General features: G+C 49.8%; 2 long non-coding RNA genes across 2 annotated transcripts in view; one reads left to right on the top strand and one right to left on the bottom strand.

The window, feature by feature from the left end:
* Nucleotides 1–3,776: 3,776 nt before the first annotated feature.
* LOC137208861 (uncharacterized) lies at nt 3,777–24,349 on the bottom strand. The gene is made up of 3 exons (XR_010935789.1): nt 23,786–24,349; nt 5,705–5,763; nt 3,777–3,879 (listed from the first exon to the last, which is right to left on the bottom strand). It is a non-coding gene; the product is annotated as an uncharacterized lncRNA (long non-coding RNA).
* Nucleotides 23,642–24,359, top strand: part of LOC137208862 (uncharacterized) — a 21,929-nt gene continuing 21,211 nt past the window's right edge. Inside the window, exon 1 of the long non-coding RNA XR_010935790.1 lies at nt 23,642–23,849. This is a non-coding gene — a long non-coding RNA (uncharacterized lncRNA). The remainder of the gene's footprint in view (nt 23,850–24,359) is intronic.

Here is a 24,359-nt window from a genome sequence, read left to right as displayed (position 1 = left end):
CCCAAATGGAGCCCCACCATGGCCCTGGGATTCTGGACTCAGGTCTTGTCTTTGGGATGGATATATGCTAACCGACAGCTCTTCCTTGGGCTGGGGCCCTGCAGAGCTCCGGCCACCTGAGCAGGGATGTGCCAGGGCCTAAGCCCCGAGGACTCAGCTCAGCTTCCGTCTGCCGCCCCCAGCCGCCTCCCGCGGCCTCTGGGGAGTGGGCTGGAGACGGGGAATTGCTCACGCAGCAGATTCCGCTCCTGTTCCCTTCCCGGCTCTCGCTCCAATCTCTCCCAGGGGAAATGCTGGGGGGGAGAAACCCGTTAACTTGTGCCTTCTATTTGGTTTTCCTCTGGTTATTGTTTAAAATGCAGAGATTATGAGGTCAAACTCTCCCAGCCAATATTTTTCTAATGAAAAATGTAGTAAGGCACGACTGAGTAATCTAATCTATAAGTTAAGCGTTCCACACAGCAGCGATTTTCACCGACAGAACTTCAATAAATCTTGTTTTGAGAAAAATGATATGAGGCTGATGTTCTATTTTTGTCAATTTGAATGGACTCCCCTGAGCCCCACCCCCAGTCCCCAGAAACACTGCATTGCACCCAGCCAATCTCCTTCCCTCCCTCAGAGCTGGCTGGATGAAAAGGGGGACAAGAATGCTCGGGTGAGAGGCTTGAGTTCTGGTCCAGCCCGGCTCCGGGGGTCTGGGGCCCGAAGCATCTGCTTCAGCCCACCTGGCCTCTGTGGCTCTCCTCCTGGTCAGCAGGTTGGTGAAGGGGCTGGGGGTCTTGAAGGAAGAGGTAGCCCACAGTCTAGGAGACTGTGTCTTCCCTAGCCACAGGGTCAGGTTCACCCAGGTAAGCCTGTCTCCCCCAGCTGCCTCAAAGCTGAGCAAAGAGCAAACAGCAGGCCTCACACCTTTCCTCAACCCCCAACAAGCCATTGATAGATTGGGCAAGAAAGGCCTCACGTCAGGCGGAATTCTTTAGATCCATCCTTGAAGCTGCTGCTCCACCATAGTCTGACTTGAACAGAGTGGGTGAAGCAGAATGTGGTGAACACCCCCCCAGTGTGTGTGTGTGCACCTGTGTGCACCTGTGTACATGCTCCGGGAGGCAGGCTCTCCTGATGGACGTGTGAGTCATAAGCATGTCATGGATGATGGCTGCCAAGAAAAAAATCGAGAGAGGTATTTCGAGCCCAGGGAATATGTGGGAGGCCAGGAGAACGGGTACGGAGAGGCTGTTTCAAGAAACTGGAGAAGCAGTAAGGGCAGCCAGAAAGGATTACGGCACCTCATCAGAGAGAAATCAATTAGGAGAGGTTTCAAAATGAGGAGCTCCTCCCTCCTTCCTCCCAACAACAATCGACTGCGGGGAATGTACTGAGAAAAACAAATGCCGGGACAGAGAAATTGTTTCTGAGTGAAGACCCGGCAGCATTTAGGTTTGAAAGAGCCAGAGGCTGCCTCCGTCTGAAATCTGCAGGCATGGAAAGCCAAAACAGAGGAACTTGATCTCTCAGTGTCCCGGGGAGCTGAGTATCCAAGAAAGAGGCTGGGGGGTGGGGGGGCTCCACAGATCAGAGGGCCTAAGTTGTGATATTCCCAACAGTCTGACCTCAGGCCTCAGTTTTTTCATCTGTAAACGAGGAAAATAAGACCAGTCCTACTTACCTGATAGCAGTGTAAGCAGATCAAATGAGAAGATGTATTTGAACGTGCACTGTTTAAAGTACTGTACAAAGTGAGCTATTGATAGAATTGTTACTGCACTGGGCCGTGGGAGAAGACTGGGGACAACTTTCAAAGCCTCGTTATTTCCCTGAGCCAGGTTAGATTAAACATGAGGCTGGGTATCTGTCACTGGACCTGCCTCTAGAGTTTGGGCTTAGCGATTTCCTCATGGGGTGGGAAAGTTCTCATTGGTTCATCACTGCCGAGTGTGCCAAGGCTCTAAAACATGGAGATGATCCTGGGAGAGACTTTGGGCTGGTGCGGATGCAATCAGGATGGGGACCTGGGAGGCTGGGAGGAGGGCCTGGGAGAGGAGTCGTCGCTGAGGAGGAGGGGAAGGGCAGGGACCCCTTGTATCTGCTGGATCAAGTTCAGGCACCAAGAGCGGGCCCCTTTCTCCCAGGGCCTTACCCATCCTTGTGCCCCCTGGTGTCATTCTGAGGCTCCCGGACACTTTCCAGGTAGGGAGGTGTGGGGGGCAGGTAACTCCAAACGTCAAATGTTGGCTCCAGGTCCTCTTTTGTCTTCTGACCCCGCCGCCGGTTGTTCTCAGGAAAAGGGAGCCCAAGCCCAGGGCTGCCTGAACCAAGGGGAGCTGGGGAGGTGCTTTGGGATGGCTGAGGCTGCTCAGAGTGGCCAGGAGCTGCCTGCAGCCTCAGAAACCGTGGACACCCATTTCTAAGGAACATGGGAGGTGAGGGGAGACAGAATACTGACTTCATGCATGACTAGGGTGGGGACAGCCCACCCTAGGAAAGCAAAATTTCCTCTCCAGTTTCTCTGTGCCTAAGGGGGGGCGGGTACGGCAGGGTCCAGAGCTGAAGGGATCTGCCCCCAGAATGGGTCTGGGAGTCCCCGTGGCTCAGCCTAGTCTCCTCTTGCCCTCTGAGAGGTCCCAAGCCCCTGACTGGAAAAGTTACCGCAGTTATAGCTCCACAGACCATGTATTAGGACCTCTTGAAAACTGGGGGATGGAGGGGGGGATTGTGTTTGGGGGAGGGGGGGATTGTGTTTGGGGGAGAGGGGAGCTTGTGGACTTTATGCTAACTTATACCCACTAAAACTCAGATTTTCAAGGAACTTGTAATCACACAGAGAACATTCTCTGGAGATGATGGTAAGCAAAAAAAATAGGATACAAAGCATTAGGTATAGAATGATCTCATTTATGAAGCAAAAATGAATTTATAGATTAAACAAAAGACTAGAATAAAACCAGTAAAAGTATAGACAGTGATGGCTTCTAGATGGTAGGAATATGTGTGATTTTATTTTCTTTATATTTCTCTATAGTTCCCAAATTTCTACCATCAACATATACATTTATAACTTAGAAGTTATGAAAAAGATTAAGATGACGACTCTGGAGTCAAGCTGGCACCCCAAAGTCATACCCAGAACTTTCACAGACCCCAGGCCCTCTGCCTACTCCCCAGGTCTGCTTTGGTGATCCTGGGCCGGCTTCCTTTAGGGCAGCCCATGGGGGAGGGGCTGAGGCCCAGCAGCTGTGAGTCAGCTGTGCCCGGAGACAATCCCGTGTCCAATGGGAGGCGGGGGGCTCATTTCCGAGCTGGACAGGGGCCAGGTTTTAGGGACCAAGTCTGCCAAGCAGCTACCTGAGGCACCAGTATTCATAACTCCTTTTCAGCCTCTGCCCAAGGGTCTCCATCCCCTACCCCAGTGACTGGTTCTGGCTTTCAGATACAGGAGAAGGGTGAAGGCAGCCTCATCCCTAGTTCTGAGGTTCAGTGAGAACCCAGATTTATGGAGATACATTCAGGCCTATATTCACCCCTTTCCCTTGCTTCAGATCCCTCCTGCCCCTGGACTCCCAAGGCCATGGACTCTGTCAGGGGAAGAGAATGGCTGGTTAAATCTGGGAGGGGGCCCCACAGAATCTGGTCAAGGGGTTTTGGACCGAGGAGTCTCAGTTAATCCAAGCCCGGGGGATTAGTAAAAATATGGCTAAGAAATTCTAGCCCACCTTCCTTCAAGTATTCAGTTGTGTTAAAGAAAAAAACCCCAACACATTAAAAAAGACTTTTTAGACCATTTATTTACGAGCATGTGTCAAAGTTTTACTTCAGTCTTGCTGCAAGTGAAGAGCCCTCTAAGAGGCCAATTCAAGGATTACCTCTTGGTGGACACATCTAGAGGAAGAAGAGTGGTTAGAATCATTGTTAAACTGGACATACAAAAATAATGTCTGGATAAAATGCATCCCACTCTCACAGCTGCAGAGGTAGATGGAAAACTGAGAAGAAGATTGAATCCACTTAAAAGTTTATCAGCAAATTGCTTAAGTGTTTTTATTAAGAATGCTGTTTTCTTCCCCCAAAATGGATTATATTGAGCAAAAAGGCTCTCTTTCAGAAAGGTTTGGGATTCTTTTGTCTTACAGTTGGAAACATTGGCTTGGCTCCTTCTCCAAGGCTGGAGGCTTAAGCATGAAGGAACTGATATGAAAACTCTGGGTTCCTATGTGCCCAAGCCTGTGCCAGGCACCAAGGCAAGAACAAGACAGTGGGCAGGATTGCAGGGAGGCTGAATTCTCTCCATGCCAGGGAATATTTCCTGACAAAAGGATCTGTCCAGGTAAGTATCTCCAGAAGTCCATGAAGTTCCCTCATGTGGGAGGTAAGCAAAATGGCGGAGGAAGCAGGCAGCCTCATGACAGAGATATTTTAGAGCTGTTTCCCCAAGTGTAGAAATTGGACCTCTGGCAGAATGCCAGATGATTTTTGATGGTACGTTGACAAGACATTAAATCACACTGAATCCCATAGTGAGAAAGTTATTTTCTTGTCCACTTCTTTTCTTTTTTCCATTGGGTTCACAGAACTGGATTAATCATATTCCTCTGTTCATGACACAATCTCATCTTGGTCCTTGTATGGACCACTTTATATATATATTTAGTTAGTTTTTTAAATTAGTCGCTTTTAAATAATACTATAAGCACCCCATGAATTTATCACCGAAAACAAAATCTCAGACCTTGACAATATTAACAACTAACCAAATGGTCCCTGTGTTCCCTTCCATGCTTCTGATTGAGGCAGTTAACATCCTAAATCCCATATTCATCATTCTCTTGCTTTCCTTTTAATATAGTTCATATAGTTTAATATATTTGCACCTAAATGTATTCCTAAAAAGTATATTTAAAATTTTAACTTTTTAATTTTATTTAAAAATGGTATCAGGCTGTATATAATTTTCTTGGACTGTTTCACATATTATATTGAGTCATCCATATTGTTTCATGTCACTTAAGTTCCTTTGTTTTTTTTTGTGGTATGTGGGCCTCTCACTGTTGTGGCCTCTCCCGTTGCGGAGCACAGGCTCCGGACGCGCAGGCTCAGTAGCCATGGCTCATGGGCCCAGCCGCTCCGGGGCATGTGGGATCTTCCCGGACCGGGACACGAACCCGTGTCCCCTGCATTGGCAGACAGACTCTCAACCACTGCGCCACCAGGGAAGCCCAAGTTCCTTTGTTTTGACTACAGTATAATATTCCACATGTGAGGGAATTCCCTGGCGGTCCAGGGGTTAAGAATCGGCACTTTCACTGCCGTGGGCCCGGGTTCGATCCCGGGGAACTAAGATCCCACAAGCCACACAGCACGGCCAAGAAAATAAAAAATAAAATAATAATAATAATATTCCACTGTGTGAGGATACCACAGACTGTTGTAAAAGATATCACTTTCCTTACACCCATATTCTTAGCAGCATTTTTCCCGAGGGCCCAAGTTGGAAGCAACCCGTTGGGTCTTGTGAATAACGCTGCTAAGAACTGTCCATCGACAGGTGAATAAACACAATGTGGTATATACATACAACGGAGTATTATTCAGCTTTTAAAGGGAAGGAAATTCTGACACATACTATGACATGCATGAACTTTGAAGAAATGATGCCAAGTGAAATAAGCCAGGCACAAAATGACAAATACTGTATGATTATACTTACATGGGGCACCTAGAGTAGCCAACTTCATGGAGACAGAAAGTAGAATGGTCGTCAAATCGCTGGGGCAAGGAAGGGAATAGGGAGTTAGTGTTTAATGGGTACAGAATTTCAGTTTGAGAAGATAAAAATAATTTGGAAGACAATGGCAGCGATGATTGCACAATAATGTGAATGTAACACCACTGGACTGAACTATACACTTAAAAATGGTTAAAATGGTAATGTTTTAAAATTTTAATTAATTTTTTAATATATATATATTTTGGCTGTGTTAGGTCTTCGTTGCTGCATGTGGGCTTTCTCTAGTTGAGGGGAGCAGGGGCTACTCTTTGTCGTGATGCGTGGGCTTCTCATTGCAGTGGCTTCTCTTTTTGCAGAGTGCTAGGTGTGTGGGCTTCAGTAGTTGTGGCACGTGGGCTCAGGAGTTGCAGCTCGCGGGCTCTAGAGCACAGGCTCAGTAGTTGTGGCGCACGGGCTTAGTTGCTCCGCGGCATGTGGGATCTTCCTAGGGAAGGGCTCAAACCCATGTCCCCTGCATTGGCAGGCGGATTCTTAACCACTGCACCACCAGGGAAGTCCTAAAATGGTAACGTTTTATGTTTTGTATATTTTTCCCCCCCTGCGCCCAACACACACACAAAGATATTACTTTTCCATTGACGGACATTTGGGTTATTTGATTTGTCCAGTTTTATCAAAGAGAAAGTCTCAGTTTGGTGCTTGTGTATCTTCAACACCTCTGTGACACATGTTTCTCTTCTCTCCTTTTTTAACAAAGAGAGAGGAGACCTTAGGCTCAAGAGTTCTGGCAGGCAGTGGTATCCAGCTAGAATGGAATTTCATTGGTTTTTTTATTTTACTTTTTTATAATGACTTTCTATTTTTGGCAACTGATGGTTGGTTTTCCAGTTACTGTAGTGCTGTAGGGTTTGTTCTTTTTTTAAATAATAAACATACTCAAGTAAAAAATAGGAAGTTGATTTGAAGAAAAATATCAAATAAGTAACATTATTGGTGGTATATGGATATGGCATGAATTATGAAGCTGGTACTTGAACGCTGAAGCTTGGAAAATATGATTTTAGAGGTTGATCAGACTTTGGTTGAACCTGTGGTCTCTGTGGTCCTTCCAAGGTTGACAGTCTCTGATATTCTGGGTGTATGGAGAGTACAGGCCATGGGAGCTCAGTGAGTGCTGGAATGGTCAGGGAAGGCTTTGTGTAAGAACTGGGATGTGATCTTGGCCTTAAAGGATGAGTAAGATTTAAGTGAAGATAAAGAAGAGAGTCCTTCCAAGCAGAGAGAATGGTGTGAATGAAGATATGAAGGTGAGACTAAACAAGGAATTTTTATGGGCTACTGAGTTTGCTTGGTGGAAGCAAAGAGTAGTGATAGAAAATAAATTTGGATTGAGTGGAGGAAGCTAGATTATCAAAGCCTGAAAAATCCAGAGAGGACTTTAGACTTAGTTTGTGAGGTAATAGGGAACCACAGAAAGTTCTTGAGAAGGTAAGTAACATGATGAAAGGACTCAAAGCAAGTACTATCTGATAACTATTTGAGGTATGAATGAATTAATCAGCAGTCTCAGGCTGGACAAAGAGAGAAGTTTCACCAAAAATCAAAGACCTCCCATGTACTGCCCTGTGGATTCAGTGATGCACAAAAACATACTCTTTATTCTCCAGAGCTCTAGTGGGTGAGTCAGACATTGAAGAAATAATCACATAAATAAATGTAAAATTATAAAAGTAGTTAGTCCAACCAAGCAGGTATTCCTGATGCTATGAACACATGTAGTTTAGGAGGCAAGGCAAAGCAAGGCTGTTCTGAGGAAGTAACATCTGAGTTGATGTTGGAAGGATGAGAAGGAGTTGAATAGGTGAAAAGAAAAGAGAAAAGCATTTCAGACAGAGCAAGCAACATGCCCTCTGTGGCTTGCAGAGGAGGCCTGGAGAGTCCCAGGAGTAGAAAGATCCTTAGGAAAGTCGTTGTGGCTGGGTCTCAGGGTGTGCAGAGAACGTAATAGGAGGATGGGAGGTCAACAGAGGCCAGGCTATGCCAGAGCCCACCAGGCTTTAGGAAGATTTGGGGCCTTTATCCTAGAAGAGTGGGGAGCCATTGACAGAGCTGTGACATGATCAGATCAGTGTTTTTTTTTAAAAAGAAAAAAGAAAATCAAGCATTCTGGTACATGTGAGGAGGACAGGCTGATTGTGAGTGGCTCTCTCTGAGGCAGACCCAGAACCCTCCAGAACCTAGGTGATTGGGAGGCTTGTCTAAGGAGAGCTGCAGGAGGCTGAGGCAGGCCTGGGGTGATGGTGGAGGAGCAGCAAGGGGGAGGCAGTGACCATAAGGATCAAACAGAGGATAAGTCCAGGAGGGGCCAAAGGACGCCTGCATGACTGGGGGCAGGGCGACATGGAGAGGACCCAGGAGCCGGGTTCTGCAGGTCAGTGAGGAGAGGAGAGAGGCCAGAGCTTGGCTGAAGTCACCCTCAGAGGCAGAAAGCTGCTGCAGTGACTAAGTTTGCCCAGGAGAGGGCTCCACCTTGGGAAAATGGCTGAGTCTCCATGACTCGGAGGTTCTCTGAGGTTCCCTAAAGAAAAGCCGTCCAAGGGCAGGGCCGTGTGGGACCCCTGCCACAGGTGAGGAAAGGGAGCCAGGGAAGGTGATTGGGAGCTGGCTAGCCGGATGGTGATAGTCAAGCAAAGACACCGGGTTAGAGGCAAGAAGGGGACCAGGAAGAGCACAGAGCCACAGAGGCCAGGATTCATGAGTGGAGACAGAGAGGTGGCCCCAAGCAGTGTGGGCGATCAGCAAGCCTGGGGGCCCCGGGCTTTCTAGTCCTCAGAGGGCAGAGGCTGTTGTGTTTGGGTTCTGCTTTCTCCTAGATGTGAATGAGGGCAGGAAGTGGTGGTAGAGGGCAGGTGGAAGCAGGGAGAACATTGACCAGGACCATAGGAGTAGAGCTGACCTGAAGTGAGACTTCCTCATCTTACCCACCCCCCCACCCCTCTTTCCTTCCGAAGGCTCCCTGGGCTGCAGAAAAACAGGGAAACTGAGGAGAAAATTTCTCTCTAAAAGGAGCCAGACTTTAGGTGGGGGGAGGAAGAAAAGGAAACCTGAACAAGAACCACATGATTCTTGTCAAGATTTTTAAGAAGATACGGAGTAAGCTAAGAGTGGGGAATCCAAAGCTTGGGTGCCCGTGCATGCATGTACACACATACATACGCTCGCTCAGACACTTGCACACTCATCACACATACTCACCCATGCTCAAATACACATTCCCTCCCCCTATTTCCCCGCCACACACACAGGAGGATCCCAGGCAGCTGAGGTGTGTGTCACGAGCACCCCCCTAGCACAAGTGAATGCCTCCATAGTGTGTGGTGTGTGTGTTGTTGTAAGTGAAAGATACAGTCAGACAGGTGATGGGGGGCAGGTAGGGATGGGGGATATCCCAAGATGTAATGTGTGTTTCTCAGGAGATGACTGTAGTGATGTGTGCATTCACTCATTTCTTCATTCATTCAGTCATTCACTCAACAAGGTTATGAGGGAGCCACCATGTTCCCCAAGCAGCGTGCTTGCTTAATATTGAACCACAGCTGCTATTCCTGCTCATAGTCTAATGGGCTTCAGAGAAGACAGGCCTCAGGACACAGGCAGTAAATGCCATGATGAGGGTGTGCAGCGTGTTATGGGAACCAGGAGGAGGAGAGCTGACCCAGAACATTTCCAGAGAATGTACCTTAGTGGGGTGAATATAGACGCTGGTCAGGGGAGTGTCACCAGGATGTGAGCTGCATGTCCACAGGTCGGAATGTGTTTTGGTGGGTATGTGGATTGGGAGGTGTAGGGTATAATATGTGCATGTATATATGGCAATGTGTGTCGGGGGGAAGGTGTGAGGTGTGTATCATTATCAGAATTATCAGAGCAAACCAGCTCTTTATTACATATATAATTTCCCTACGTCCCATTGGGTCCCTCTGTGCAGGGGGAGGTGGAGTGGAACTAAACCAAACAGGGGATTTAGCAACTTCGAGGGGCTGCAGCAGAGCTTCAAGTGCTGCTGATGGATGGTGTTGGCAGGCAGGGGAGGGGAGTGGGTGTCCAGCGATGAAGAGAGAATGGAGGAGGGGGTGGAGGGGAGTTCTAGCGGAGAAGAGGGTGTTGGGGGACGGGGAGTCAGCCATCTAGGAGGGTGGGAGACTGAGGCAATGTTGACTGGATTAGGGACAGGGACCAGTGCCTGGTACCTGCCTTTAGGGAGGAGGTCTGGGGACAAGTCCAGGGACTGCTTGGGGAGGGGGGATCCCGGCCTTAGAGCCTGGCTGCCCAGCATCCTCCCTTTTAGAGGAATTTCCTGCATCTTATATGTGGAATATGGCCTGGAGAGTTAGTGGAAAGAAGAAGTCATTCAACACTGGGTTAAAAATCTCAGCTTTGTGGTAGGACCTTGGGTAAGTTATTTCTCAGAGTGGTGTAACAATTGGGGTAATAATATTTACCTTGTAGTGTAGTGGCAATGATTAGTATAATATATAAAAACTCTGGCACCTAGTAAGCACTCAATGAATGATGGCTTTTTAGAAAAATATTTCTTGTTTTATTCGGCTGCGCTGGGTCTTAGTTGCCACACACAAGATCTTTAGTTATGGCATGTGGGATCTAGTTCCCTGACCAGGGATCAAACCCAGGCCCCCTGAATTGCAAGCGTGGAGTCTTAGCCACTGGACCACTAGGGAAGTCCCAATGATGTTTTTTTATTAAAGATGTTGGGTTTGTAGAGCTGAGTCATCTACATGCCAATCAATGTAAACCTCTCTTACTCTTTAAGGTTCAAACACAACCGCCTTCTGTACTCAAGCCTCTGAGCTGAGCCAGGCATATGGGGACAGCCCCTTCTCCCTGCTCTGGGGCTGAGTGCTTCTGAGTAAGAGTGTCCATTTCTCTGGTTGCCCCTTCAAGCATGTTTCTATCACCAGTTTCTTTTTTCTTCCCTGTTTTACTTAATTTTTTCCCTGCTTAGCCAAGTAATCCATGCTTATTGCAGAAAGTAAGTGTAAAGAAACAAGAGAAAGAAAACCTTTAATCCCACCATTGGAAGCAATTATACAAATCACTAACGTTTCTCCAGAGCTACTATATATCAGGCCTTATTCCAGTTGCTTTGGATGCTTTATTTCATTTCATCTTCACAATAACTCTGGGAAACAGGCACTATTATTATCCCCACAGACCTAGAAGGAGTCAAGGCACAGAAAGTAACTTGCTCAAGATCACACAGCTGGTGAGTGATATATGCAATCTCAGGCAAACTACACTTTCCTTCTATTCTTTTCAGTTTTCTGAGGACTTTCCTGCTGTCTTAGTTGAGCCAGACTCAACTAAGACTTCACTTTACAAATGTTTCTTACTCATCTTCTCCATCCCTGGCACAGTGCTGGGCTCTGCTGGAAGGCAGGAGACAGGCACAGAAGAGCACTTTTCCAGGCCCAGCTTCCAGTAGTCCCGCGGGGCAAAAACCAGAGCTCAGTGTTCTGGGCCCAGTGGTGAAGGAATGCAGAAGCAGCAGCAGCAGATGCCCCAATGGGGGCTTGGAGAGGAACCTGTCTCCCTGAGGACTCCACCCTCAGCTGAGCCATCTCCTCATGCCTGCTTCTCCTGACTCCCATCACTGCACCTTGTCTCCTCCTGGGGCATGGCCCTGCCACCCAAAGGGACTGGGGCCCAGGATCCCACAGCCCTTGGGTCTGCAGCAGGCCCACAGGCTGCCTCACAGGGACACCCTGCCTCTTTCCCCTCCATTCAGCCAATCCACTTGCGGCCAGATGAATCTTATTTAAGCACACTCCATTAAGCCCCTGTACTGCTCAAACACTCTGGCGCCCATTTAGGTACAAACTTCTCAGCTGGCACTCAGGGAGGGTCTCGCTGATCTAATCTCAAACTGCCTCTGCAGGCTTCTTCCTCCTCCCCACCCTTAACACAAGAGCATCCCAACTGGAAAATGCCTTTTTTGTCAACAGCTCTTTCCTTCTCTACCTACCAATGTTCCATCTTTTCTTCAAGTCCCATAATAAATGCCTCTTCTTACAAAACCTTTCCTGATCGCCTCCCTAAGCATGATGACCACCGGGTATACCTCTTCCTTTGAGTTCCATAGTCCTTTTTACTCCTCTCAAGACATCAATCTTAGGCTGCCTCATAGCATAATTATTTTTAATTGAAGTATAACTTATATACAGCCAAGTGTAGTAATCTGAAGTGAATTTTAAATGAATTTTTACATACACACGCCCAAGCAAATACACACACGCGTAACCTCTAAGATCAAGATATAGCACATTTCTAGCACTCCACAGGGATCCTTTGTGCCCCATTCCCCAGTACCTCCTATTCTAACTTCTATCATCCTAGAATAATTTTGCTTGTTATGAAACCTTATTTAACTGAATCATACAGTATAAACTCTTTGTGTCCAGCTTATTTCGTGCAACATTATATCTGTGAGGTTCATCTACATCCGTGCATATTTCAGTAGTCTATTCTTTTTCCTTGCTTTGTAGTATTCCATTGTGTGACTATGTCAAATTTATTTACCTGTTCTCTTGTGGATGGACATTTGTGTTGTCCCCATTCAGGACTATTATAAAATCAGCTGCTGTGAACATTCTTGTACATGACTTTTGGTGGGCGTATTTATTTCTCATGGGCATATACTCAGGAGTAGATTTGCAGAGTTGTAGGATATACATAGTTTCAGTAGGTACTGCCAAACATTAATCCAAAGTGATTTTACCAACTTACACTCCTAACAATGTGTGAGTTCTAGTTGCTCCAGTATTGTCAACCTTTTTAATTATAGCCATTCAGGCAGGTGTTATAGTTCTTTATATTTCAAATAATAGTAATCATATTTACCATCTATTGATCAGATGTGACACTAGGAACAACTCTAGAAAGCTGGTATTATTATCTCCATTTTACAAGTGAGGCTCTGAGCTGCTTATAAGTTGAACAAAATGACATGGATGATATATAGTAGAACAAGAATACAAATGCAAAACTACCTGACACCAAAGTCCCTGTTTGTCCAAATGCATCATGTTGCTTCTCTCCTGCCACATAGTAGAGAGCAAGACTCTTGTCTTATTCCTCTTGAGATGTTCTATATTGCCTAAGTAAGAGCTTAATAAGGGATTGTTAAATTAAAGGAATTGATATCCAGGAAGAGGCTGAGCTTGGAAGCAGACATCACAAAGAAGGGAGCTCTTTCATCAGGGCAGACCCATCTAGGTGTTCTAAATTCCAATGACTGACTAGATTCTGTTGGAACCTGACAAGCTGCCCTTGGAGTCAGGAGACCTGGTTCCTTAATAAAAAAAGAAAGAGAGATGGGACTTCCCTGGTGGTCCAGTGGCTAAGACTCTGCGCTCCCAATGCAGGGGACCCAGCTTCGATCCCTGGTCGGGGAACTAGATCCTACATGCATGCTGCAACTGAGAGCCCGCATGCCACCACGAAGATCCCTGTGGCACGGCTGAGACCCAGTGCAGCCAAAATAAATGAATAAATAAATAAATATGTTAAAAAAGAAAGAGAGGGAGGAAGGAAGGAAGGAAGGAAGGGAAAACCACTACCTTTAATCAGCTTGGGCCACAGTTTCCTCATCTATAAAATGGAGATAATAATACTGCTCTGGCTAATGAGAGAACAAGAGGCAGTGCTTTGTCATTTGTAAATTGCAATGTTAAAAACTGATAGAATTTTTAAACCATAGCCAACATTTATGGGGCTTTATAAAATATATGGATTCCAGGGACCCAACCGTGGAGATACAGATTGGCTTGATCCAGGGTGGAGCCTGGGCATGTACATTTTTTAAGAGCCCTTTTGTGTGACTCCAAGGCTTGACTAAGGATGAAAACTGCTAGGGTAAATATATGTATTATTATCATTATCGTTAAAGTATTATCCTCATTGTTATCTTTTGGGGGTGGAAATGGGGAGATGTCTTTCAGAGGAGTCTTCTGTAAAGCACAGAGATCCTTTGTAAGTCCTTAGATGAGGAACACTGCCAATGTCTTTATACCCTGGCCATCTCCAGCCTGGAGTCTTAGAGGCAGGTTTGTGAGTAGGTGTGTGTGTATATATAGTTGTGTGTGTGTTTTCAAGAATATGTGCCTGGAAAGGGCAGTGAGGAGAAAGCGAATCGTGGGGTTTCTATATTGAGAGGAGGGCACTGGGGGCAGGAAGAACAAGCAGTCGAGTTCTGGGGGGCTCAGGCCCATGGACTTTTATCCTTAAGAAACAAGCAAAAATGACCCCTGGCTTGGCTCCTGGAGGAGCATGGCTGTTCCTGTCACGCTGATTTGGCCACAGATGGTGTCTGAGTTCACCACAGTGTCAGCCCTGCCTGCCCCTGACTGCTGAGCTAGGGTGGCCTGGAATCTGGCCTGGAATACAGCAGCCATCCCTTTTCCTGTTAGACGTCTGCATATCCTGGGCACCCAGGATATTGTCCATCCCTGAGAGGTCAGGGAGGGTCAGAGCAGGGTGAAGACACCTCACCTATTCCCCTCCTGCCCAGGGCCCTTAGTCCCACTGAGCAGCTCCCTGTCCAAGGTCAGGAGTCCATGTTCTGGTTCTCTTCCACTATTTATACTCAGGAGAGGGACCCTGGGAACCCTATGGGCTCAAGTTACTGCCCCTGCTTGTCCTGGGGTGGGAGGGAGTAGAGGTCCCGCTAAAGCTCAGAAAAGGATGTGGGAGAGAAAAGAGGAAATAAAACAGAGGGCAGGATTAATGAAGTGGCTTCAAGAACTAATAGTGCATTTACCAACATCTCCTCCTCTGACTCCCATCCAGAGGGAACCTGGCCACAGCCCTGAGGCAGGCTGTCCAGCTCCCAGCCACCTCTTAGGGATCCCAAGGCTGGAAAGAGGCAGGTGGTCTCTCAGATGATGGAGACAACCCCTCTTCTCTTACACCCCAATCTCTGGAAATGAAACCCCATATCTCAGCCCCTCCTGTGCAGTGCAGGCCCTTCCCCAGAGCTACCCAGCTTCCAAGTAGCAAGTGGGAGGTACAGTATTAGGCGGTGTTTTGGGATCCTGCCCCCACCCCGGCTTCCAGCCATGGGGATACAGCCCTGGCCACCTTTAGTAGTTTCTTTCAGCCTGTCCCCATCCCATGCCCACCTATCTCCCAGGCCTCCTCCCCAGAAGCTGACCTGGAGCTGGATTCCCAAATAAACAGTAACTAATTGGATTAGGAGCTGATAATATTGTTGAACTTTCTTAATGTCTGTTGGCTGTCTTTCCACCACACTGAGGCTTAATTGTATGGGGTGGGGGGAGGAGGAGGGACTTCCAGGAGTGAAATGTGACCCCTGTTAACCTCAGATAAAATGGGCTCAGTGTCTTCCCAACTGCCTGTCATCCCCCATGGAGCAGGAACACACACATGCTCCCACTCTCATCAAATAATTACACAGATGATACACACATGCATAGGCATGCATGCAGAGATGCAAACACACCCAGAGCCACATAGGCATCTCACCCAAGTACACACACGATTTTGAACATGGATCATACATGTACACAAGTCATACTCAACTGCTACACATGCAACATCACATATATGATAGACAAGTATATGCCCATACACAGATACACAGTCACAGAATGCAAGCACAGAGATACATCTAGGCAAATATAATTACATACCTGATGCAAATGCATAATAGATTAATAGATGTACTCGTGAATGCACACATACACACGCATACACTGACGTGTACATATACACACGATGCTGAAATGAGCATGCACAATACATGACACGTGTCCACATATGTGCATACCGTGCACATACCTTGCCCTGGACAAGACAGCCCCTGCCCCGCTCCGCACAGGTAGTCTGGCGCACCCCACACATCCATCTCTTTCACAATCTCTGCTGCTTCCACTTTCTACTTGTTCCTGGCAGTGTTTCTGGGGCCCTGAGTTTATGCGTCTCTTGGAGCCCGGCCCCGCCTGTCTGAGTGTCTCCATCTCTCCGTACCTCTGGGGCCCTGCCTCTACGTGGATCTCTCATTCTGGGATGCTGAAGTTGAAAAGGGCCTGGCTGGCAGAGTGGCGGGGAGGGCATGAATAGAGAAGAGATTAGAAGAGAAGAGTAGGAGCTGGGGGTCAGAGAGGGTGGAGAAGAGGGTCGGGGAAGAGGACCCAGAAAGAGGGGAGCGGCGAGGGAAGGGGGGCGAGAGGCGGGGGAGGGGCGCCTGCCTGCGCACAGCAGATGTTGCCGCTCCTCGGAAGGAGCTGTTAATGTAAGTGGAGTTTGTGCGATGGTAATTAGGAGGGCCCTCATTACCCTGGCGGAGACGGCTGAGAGCCGATAAAGCCGAGGGGGAGAGGGGCCGACATCAGGGTAATGGGGGAGCAGGGCCATTGAGGAGCTGGAGCCGAGCCGGGACCGCTCCGTGCGCAGCTGGAGCCCGGCGAGGCGGGGCGCGGCCCCGGCCTGCAGCCCCGGGAAGAGAAGGGGTGAGAGCGGCGAGGGGTGCGAGCGGCAGGCTCTGCGCCGGCCTTCGTGCCGCCGCGCGGGAGAGGGTGCCCCCGAGCGCGAGGTGCGAGGGCTGGAGCTGCCTGTCTGCAAGGGGAAGGTGGCGAGGAGGGTTCCAGGCCGGCGTGCCCGCCTCGAGTGCAGCCCTGGGTGGCGACATCCCCAGAGGCCTCTGCACCTATATTCAGAGACCCCTGGTGGCCAGACAGCGGTGGGGCTCGAGAGTGGAGATATGAAAGGTCACCATCCTCCTCCTCTAGTGCCTCCCCTCCCCCTGCCCCAGTGCCTGGGGATTTAGGACACTAATCCAGAGTGCCCAAGACATGGACTCTAGAATAGAATAGCCAGGACGGTAGTTAACGCCCATATGGAAGGTTCCAGAATGTTAGGTCACAGGCTGGAGGAGACCAGCACTCAGGGGTGGAGTATAAACCCTAACTCTTGCCTCCTTGGGGTAGGGGGAGGCCAGTCCCCCTTCTTCCCCTCAGAGATCCTCTTTCCCTCCCTCCCATCCTCCCGCAACCCTAGGGGAGGGACCCAAGCCGTGAGAATGCTGAAAGCCGAGTCCTAGCATCTCCGAGCACGTTGCTTCCCTTCCTGGCTTTGCAGGAAGGGGAAGGGAGACAGGGAGACCAGTGAAAGCCGGGCACCTGCAGCTCTGCTCCCCAGCCAGGAACCCAGGAGACCCTCCCAGACCTCCAGATTGGGGTCCAGGGTGGTGAGCCCATTTTGCTATTTACCCTCCTCATCCTGGGTTTCCAGGATGAGCCCCCAGTGCTTTTCAGACTAAGGAGTGAGCAAGCCAGTCTTCTCAGCTGACTGAGAGCCATCTCTACAGAACAGGCCAAGTCCCCCTCTCCTCCTGCTCCCCTGGCCCTAGGCCAGACAACCCTGGGAAGACGTCCAGGAGGCAAGGAATCTGCCGCCATGGTAGGGAGAGGGGACTTGTGGGGATCTTTGCAACCTCACTTCCTCCGTTGGAGGGCCCATCATCCCCTTTTTAAATCCCTTCTTCACACAGCCCCTACCTGCAGCTGCTTTCAGAAGCCCTAGGTCACTGACTCCTGCCATTCTGGTTTGCCGACTTCCCAAGGACTACATAAAGTCCGCCCCCGCCACGCGCCCCCATTATGGAAAGCGTGGAACAGAGAGGGGGCTTCATTTCCTTCAGGCTTTGAGGAAGGGAAAGGAAAGTCCTGCCACTACCGACCCCAGACGTAACCACATCTCCCAGAGAACTAACGAGGATGTGGTATCTCTGAATAGACCAGGGCTGAGGGGAGATCCCCCGGATGCTCCTCCCTTCTTCAGCAGCGTGGCAGAGCAGGGGTTAACAGGGAGAGGCTGCAAGGCTGGAGCAGGCGGTGGCTCCCGCCTCCCGCCCCCCCCCCGCCCGGCCCCGCCCCGCCCCGCCCCGCCTCAGAGTTGCTGACTCTTCCTTTTTGTTCGGGCTGACAGCGAGCACCTGGTGTGCTCGCGCAACAATATTGTTCCTGCCTCCCTCCCCCCAGGCCGCAGGCTCCCCTCTCTCCCCTCCCCACCCGCAGGCAGCCTTCCCCTCCATCTCCTCTTCCCCCAGCCCCCTCCTGCCTGTGGCCTCCTAGGAGCCCCCCTCCCCACCACAAGCACGGACCCTGCGGTGTCAATAAACACAACATATGCTGCCATTAATGTGAAAATCGTGCCCTCTACTCCATTCACCCCCTCAGCCTGCCCGCCCGCTGGGGGCAAGTGTTGGGGGTGGGGGAGAAAGGTCAAGTGGGAAACATTAACTACCCTCTTTTTTGATCTGCTCAGCCCCCACCCCCCCTCCAGCCTTGGGAGAGGGAGAGGAATTGGAGGAGCACGGATGGGAAAGGGATAGGGGTGTTGTGAGACCCGGGTTCTCCCCAGAGCCTCCCAGATGGAAACAGGTGAGCACCCTCCTCCAGCCCACGCACCTCTTGAGCTTCAGGGGGACATGAGTAAGGCCCAGTCGGCCCTCCCACAGACGGCCATGTTGCTGACAGGTTTCTCCTGGGGGCAGGGGTAGTCATCGGGGTCCCAATCTATGGCAAGTCCAGCGATCATCTCAGCTCCTGGCAACTTTCTATCTGCCTGGATTAAAAAATACAAACCAGAAGGGTTCTCCAAGGGGATTGGGCTTCAGAAAGCCCTTGTGAAAGGAGCCAGGTACCTCAGATGGCTAAGGGAGTGGCCTGGCCTCAGTCTCCTCAACTAAATCACCAGTTCCAAGGCAGCAGGGAATAATAAAGATAAAAATAATATAATAACAACAGCTAACATGTATTGAGGGCTTATTTATGTACTAGACATTGTGCTAAGCACTTTACAGGCTTTATCTAATTTGTTCCCCATAAGACCCCTATAGGGAAGTTACAACCGATATCCCCATTTTACAGCTGAGGAAAACAGGCTTGCTAAGGATAGCTAGCAGGTACTGAGTGCTCACTGCACTCCAGGCCCTGGTTGGAGTTCTCTGTGTATAATGTCAATGACCCTCTGAGGTTAGCAACACTATTGGTGCCATTTTCCAGACGACGAAACTCAGGCTCAGAGAGGTTCAGTAACTTGCCAAAGTTGCACAGCCAGTAAGCAGAACTTGGCCTGTTATTCAGGTCTGTCTGACAACAAAGCTTATGATCTTAACCCCTACACTTTTCTGCCTCCTTTCTCTATTTTTCTCCATCTCCAGTAGCCCCACAGCACATAGAGACACCCCCACCCAAGCCCACCCTCAAGATTAGACACATAGTAGGACAATGGGAAGAGGAAAGCCAGAGAGTGGACAGAGCATGAGACAGAGTTGAGACTCTCCTTCTCTGCCCAGGTCCTTGCTCATTCCACTGTCACTCCCTGCTGCCGCTGAGCTGTACCCCGCCCAGCCTGTATGCTCACTGTCCCCCCACCCCCATGCCCAGCCTCATTCTGGGGAGTCACTGTGGACAGGCAAAGTGCCCCTTTAGGCTCAGAGCACAAAGACATTGTGCTTGGCTCTGCAGGTCCTCACTTCTGAGACTCCAGTTGTTTTATTGATATTAACTTAACACATCCCCCACTTCCCCACCCACCCAGGCCCAATCTGACGGGCAGAAATCTGCTGCCTGGGCACCACCCTGACCTCTCTTTTCCTCTTTCATTATCCACTCCGGGCACCAGGGAGCCAGCACCAAAATTAAAACAATAACTAAGCCCGAAGTGGACCCAGCAGCCCCCACTCGCACCCAAGGGAGGGAAAAAGGCCACAAAAACACCTGGAGAGGAGAATAATCAATGGAAGGGGAGGGGGTGACCCACTCCCACGCCAGCACCCCCCACGCGCCTTAACCCTTTATCCGCTGCACAGTACCAGGACTCCCAGACCCCATCCTATAAAGAAGCGGCAGCTTCTGTCAGCTGTTCAGCCATTTAGTGCTTTGGGGTTTGAATAAACAAATCTGGGACAGTGAGGTTCCCCAGAAGCCCACCGTTAAGGGCTAAGACCCCTAAAGGAAGCCAGTGTTACCATAAGCAGGAAGTTCCTCCTTGGGCAAATTCCTGGAGAATGGGTTGATCACTTAGTGGTGTGTGCTAAACACTATATAAAGTGCACTACCTTATTTGATCCTCACAACAACCTAACCCGTAGGCATTCTTGTTCCCATTTTTCAGATGAGGAAACAGAGACTAAACAAATGAAATGACTTGCCCAAGTTCGTCTTAGCTAATAAGTGGCAGAATCAGACTTCAAACTTACACTCAGGACTCTGTTTTCAGAGCCTACAACTTAACCATCTTGCTGAGCTTTCTGCCTGGACCTTTCCCCAGTGTTACTGGAGACTGGGTAGACAAGTAGGCTCAGTTCAGGGGTCTTCCGGCCCTCAATCTCCCAGGCTATAGAATGGGCCTGCTGTGACATCTCATCTCAATTCCAAACTGTCTGGAAGGGAGATCAGCGGAGATCAGGTCTGGCCCTGCTGAGGCCAGCAGAGGGGGCTGCTGCAGCTGAGGTCAAGTGTGGGAAAGGGAAGCTGGATGGGCCTATCCCAGGAAAGCAAAGGTGTTAGGCAAGGCTTCTCATGCACCTCGCCCCTGCAACGTCTATGGGCTAGCTGCTTCAGCAGGGGTGCCCTTCCAGGGGGAGGGGGCAGACTTAGCGCCGTTGAACTGTCCTAACTGTGGTGGGCTCTGCACAGAAGACCTCTCTCCCCTCCTCGTCTTTCTGCCCTAGGCCTCCTCTAGAAAGAGTGTCTCAGCTACACCATCCACCCCACCCCAGGATCCCACGTCCCCCAGCAGGCCCCATCACTGCCCCCAACCCAACACACTCCAGCCTCTCAGCGTCTTCCAACTGCCCCATTACCTTGTCCTTTTTCACCTTAATTCTGCTGACACAAGAATGGGACTTTTCCAAAGGCACTATACCAGAAAACTGAAGGAAAGATGAGAAAAGCCAACGCTTATGTCCAGGCACTGTTCTAAGGGCTTTGCCTAAAATTTGCACAACAATCCTAAGAGGTAGGTACCCCTATTCTACAGACGGAGGAAAGGAGGGCCTGAGAACTCATAAACTGAAGCTGAGAAATGACACAGCTGGGGGTTTGAATCCAGGCAGTTTGCCCTTATGCAACACTACTTTTTTCCAGAAAGAAAGAAAGAGAGAGAGAGAGAGAGAGAGAAAGAAAATCTTGGGCTTCTCTGGTGGTGCAGTGGTTAAGAATCTGCCTGCCAATGCAGGGGATACGGGTTCGAGCCCTAGTCTGGGAAGATACCACATGCCATGGAACAACTAAGTCCGTGCGCTACAACTACTGAGCCTGCGCTCTAGAGCCTGGGCTCTAGAGCCTGTGCTCCGCAACAAGAGAAGCCACCGCAATGAGAAGCCAGTGTACCGCAGCAAAGAGTAGCCCCCGCTTGCCTCAACTAGAGAAAAGCCCGGGTGCAGCAACAAAGACCCAGTGTGGCCAAAAATAAAATAAAAATTTTAAAAAACCATTCACTTTATAGCAGTACACCATATATACTCAATAAATATTTGTTAATCAATAAATATTATTTATTTATTTTTAAACTTAGTTATTTGATTTATTTTTGGCTGTGTTGGGTCTTCATTGCTGCGCACAGGCTTTCTCTAGTTGTGGGGAGCGGGGGCTACTCTTCGTTGCAGTACGTGGGCTTCTCATTGCAGTGGCTTCTCTTGTTGTGGAGCACAGGCTCTAGGCGCGCAGGCTCAGTAGTTGTGGCTCACGGGTTCTAGAGCGCAGGCTCAGTAGTTGTGGCCCATGGGCTTAGTGCTCCGCCGCATGTGGGATCTTCCCGGACCAGTAGTTGAACCCATGTTCCCTGCATTGGCAGATGGATTCTTAACCACTGTGCCACCAGGGAAGTCCAATAAATATTATTTTTTTAAAAAAGAAAATCTTCAAATTCTTTATTCTGCATTAGACTGTCATCTCCCTAAGGGCATTCTTGCCCATCTTTGCATTCCTATAGGGTAAAACAAGAGTGAGACCTCCACAAAAGTGCACCAAAGGAATTCTAAGACAATGAAAGGCCACAGAGGACTGCCTGTCACACCCCACAGGGAGATGGCATGATGCTTCCCCTTGCCTCAACCTTGGCTCACTTGCATGCTAGACCCAGCCACACTGACTCCCAGCCAGAGGTAAGCTCAGCCAGGCCTGATGAGGTCCTCAGGCCTTTCCATAACTCTTCCCATCATCTCATTGGTCTCCCTTGACCCTGTAGGTACCGACCTCATCTTGGCTTCTAAGTCCTTACAGTCTCCAAAATTCCTGCCTCGACTTTCCTCTAAAGCCTAGTCATGAGGGCCCCTCATGGCCCTGCCCTTCAGAGGTCCCGGCTCCCCTAGCCCAATTCTGTCTCCTCTCTTATCCTGGAGCATATCTGTGGTTAGGGCTGGCCCTGCCCATCAGAAGCTCAGTTCCCTCACTCCACAGCCTGGTTTCAAGTTGTCTTGAGGAAAGATGCCCTGGTCCCAGGAGCCCATCCGCTGCACACCTGCCCCCTGCCCACAGCTGACCAAAGACTTTCCTTTGCCACCCCTCAACACAGCCATCTCTTGCTCTGTTCCTGACGAGAGAGTTTCCTCCAAATCCCCACACTGCCTCCCATGACCCACTTAGAATCCTAACTCTCCAGACTTAAAATAGAAAACACTCAACACAAGCTTTTACACTTCCTGCTACCAGCTGAATGAAGATTGTGTCATTAGCAAAAACAATAACCACCTATTACGAATAATAGTTGCCCACCAATTCAGAACCGGTGGCCATTCATTTGCTCAGCTCTCCCCAACAGGCACTTCCTACCTGTACGCAGACTGTGTAAGTGCCTGGGGGGTCTCTCTGGGTGTGGGACTTGTGTGTGGCAGTGTGTTGTGAACGACTGTTGTGTACTGTGTGTTTTCTTCTCCTTGGGAAAAACTCCGAAGTGGCTGCGGGCCCTGGGCTCATCTGTAATCTGGGGCATTGATCAGGGTTCATTGATAGCTGATTGTTTTCACACGTGACTCGGTCACATTCCTCTAATCTCCATCCTTCTGCTCAGTTTGCATGACAAGAAGCGGCCTCAGTGGGGAGAGGTCGCTCACCTCTGACCAGGATATAATTGGAAAAAGAAGGTCATTGCTGCCTTTGCTTCTGGGGCAGATCAGCTTCGTTCCATTTGTGTCATGAGCTCTTGCCAGCACACACTCTCAATGACATGGAGACAATGGCTGTGCCCCACAATGGAGCCCACAGAGATGTGCTCGACACAAACCACGAGACCTACACTTGCTCTCATCAGGACAGGCATGTACGACAATACACACACAATAGGTGCTCTCAACGCTGAGGATAATACCAGTGACACACAGGACAACATGTGTGACATCTACACAGAGGACGCACAAAGAGATGCATAAAAACAATGCTTACCCGATGACACAGGTACCCAGTGACATATATACACAGTGAAACACATATAGACATTGCCATGAGGGCAAAGAGCCCAGGCTAAGCTACCATACCCAACACGAAAAAATGTTCAATAGTCATACCTTTCTTCAGACAATGCCCATATGGGAATATATCAGAATTACCTGGGGAGCTTTGACAAAGTGCATGTTTCCAGGAATCCCTGCCAGCCCATACACACCCCTTACAATACGAGTGCATGTGGGTCGACACGTTTACATTGAAGAGCTCCCTCAAGTAATTCTGATATGCCCCCTGCTTGAGACCCATTGAACCAGGCTCCCCTCTACTGGGTGGCAGAATTTGCCAGCAGGGGTGTTGGGCTGTATTTTATTTTCTCTCTCAGTTTGGGAAGGGACAGGCAGGAGCTGAGAAAAGGATCCGCCTATAGCCAGAAGATTAGGGGCCAGATAATGGCCAGGAACCGAAAGAGTTAAAACTGGGCATTGATCCCAGCAACCTTGGCTGCCCTCCTTAGCGCCCGCACAGCACACGCAGAAGGACCCTTCGCGCGGGGACTGTCCCAGAGACTCGCCTGCGCTCCGCCGCCACGTTGCGAATCCCACACCGCCTCCGAAGCCGTGTCTGCTCAGCCTTGGGTATCTTTGCTTTGGGGGGCACGGGTCAGCCCCAGGCCCGGTGATCCAGTCCCTGAGACACTTCCCCGCCCCAGGGTCCCAGGGTGCCATGCTGGGCACTACGAAAGCCAGAAGGTTCCCTCTATTCGGGGTGCGGGGAGGGGGCGAGCTGCCCTACCCCCAACCCTGCCACGCAGGGAGGCCCCCAGGAAAGGGCAGAGGGCACCGCGCGGGGACCGGGCGTTGGAGGCGGCGGGTCACTTAAGTCCCAGAGAGGTGGCGCGGAGATCCGTGGGAACAGCACAGGGTCGCACCGCCCCCTGGCGGCTCAGTGGCAGAGTGGAGGCAGGGGGTGGGCGGCAGCGGGGTCTAGCAGCTCCCAGACAGGTTCCCTGTTCCCAGCGTTGAGCGGGGGAAGGATGTTGAAGAGACGCCCCCACGAAGACTGTCCTGTCCTGTCCCCTCCCTTCCGCTCTCCCTCTGTCCCTTTCTCCGTTTTTTCTCTCTTCCTCCTCCCCCCATCTCGCCCAC

The sequence above is a fragment of the Pseudorca crassidens genome, chromosome 16 (genome assembly GCF_039906515.1).
Source record: "Pseudorca crassidens isolate mPseCra1 chromosome 16, mPseCra1.hap1, whole genome shotgun sequence".
In the NCBI taxonomy this organism is placed as follows: Eukaryota; Metazoa; Chordata; class Mammalia; order Artiodactyla; family Delphinidae; genus Pseudorca; species Pseudorca crassidens.
The sequence above is the reverse complement of the archived record's forward strand: the minus strand, read 5'-3'. Positions and strand labels throughout refer to the sequence as shown.